The sequence below is a fragment of the Castor canadensis genome, chromosome 3, assembly GCF_047511655.1.
Source record: "Castor canadensis chromosome 3, mCasCan1.hap1v2, whole genome shotgun sequence".
Classification (NCBI taxonomy): Eukaryota; Metazoa; Chordata; class Mammalia; order Rodentia; family Castoridae; genus Castor; species Castor canadensis.
The window spans coordinates 117,390,194-117,391,698 of NC_133388.1; the positions used below are offsets into that span (position 1 = coordinate 117,390,194).

The 1,505-nt window shown below is 42.3% G+C and overlaps 1 pseudogene; it reads right to left on the minus strand.

Annotated features, from left to right (window-relative positions):
• Positions 1-688: 688 nt before the first annotated feature.
• Positions 689-1,271, minus strand: LOC109680742 (placenta-specific protein 1-like; annotated as a pseudogene).
• Between the last annotated feature and the right edge of the window lie 234 nt (positions 1,272-1,505).

A 1,505-nucleotide genomic window follows, 5' to 3' on the forward strand; every position in this document is an offset into this window, starting at 1 on the left:
CAGGCATTGGGGTACAAGGCTGAAATCCCAGCTCTCAGGAGGATGTAGCAGGTGTATGTGAAGTTTAATTCTTACTGGGCTACATAGAGAAAACAAGAAAACCTTGGAGTACATACTTACACCCTATTATAAGAAAAAAACAGCAACACTAAAGACCCAAGTTAGGATATATAGCTCAGATTTGGAGACATTGGGGGTTGGAATTTTCAACGCCACTTTTCAACCTCCTGGGAGAACAAAGGGCCTGTTAAAGGTAAAAGATTTATATGATCTGAAGAGAAACAGGAGTATTTAGAAGGTCGGTAGATAGAGTTAATTACCAATGACCAATGATTTAGTTAATTATTCCTGTATGAAATATCAAAACATACTCTAAATAAAGGGGCTCAGAGAGCTTCTAGGTTGGTGAATACATGGTGGTGTGTCTGGAAAAGACCTAGAAGCTCTGTACTCCAATACTTAGTCTTATTTATCTTTATTGCTGGTCTGTCTCTAGGTTGCTTCCTTTATAAGTTTCTAAAAATTTGTCTTCAAAAAGAGTCAAAAATATTAAAAATGTAATCGGAAGTTACCATGAATTGCCCTTCCTCAAAAGTGATTCTAGAGGACAAGGGCACTTACTGTCTGATAATAGAAAACACTATATACTAATTCTAGGAGAATCTTCAGAAGACTCCAGACCTGAGGTTCACATGGGTTCAATCAGATCATCTCAGTGAAGTTGCCAATCCTCAAAAATATCAGCAAAATAGTATGGCTGCACAGAATAGACCTCTCGGGCCTCTTCTTGGTAGTATGGAGCTTGGGTGTTGTGCTCTTCATTGAATACACAAGGTGGACAATGGCAATTGGGCCTTTGGCTGGCCTGTGACAAGCTGAACACCTCATACCAGGCCTCATCATTCTTGGCTACAGCAGCACTCTCACTGGCTACTCTCATGGAATAGGGTTTACTGAGCCATTGGGGCCATTTCGGAGCCACACAGGACACCAGACTCCCATACTTAGATGATGTACCCTTAGAAGCATACCATATCTCAGAGCTGTAAATAACTATGTCTTCAGAGGTGGCCTTGAATCTGAGTAATGTGGCAGGTGAACTGGTAGCGGCATGAGTGAACATGGTTGATGAGGCGACCTAGGCACAAATGTAGGTCACGAAAGTGTACATACACATCATTGCTCAACATGAAGGGGTATACGGTGGCCATGAGCCAGTCTGTGGAGCACAGTGCAGTCAGTGGATTTTGTTCAGAACAAGCTGAAAACATGGAGATGAAGAAATCCTTCCTCCTAACAACTCAAAAACTTGCATCTTAGCAGTTGACCAGGTAACATCCCACAGGAAACAGGAAGGTGTTCAGTGAAGGCTTCTCCCTCTGGCAGTTGGGGATAATTTGTCAGTGTCCTTTGAAATGTGGCTTTGTGCTCACTGGTGAAGGCAGTTGTGAAAAATAATCCTGACTCTTTCTGAGACCTAAGAGACAGTGGGTCCTGTTTTCTCC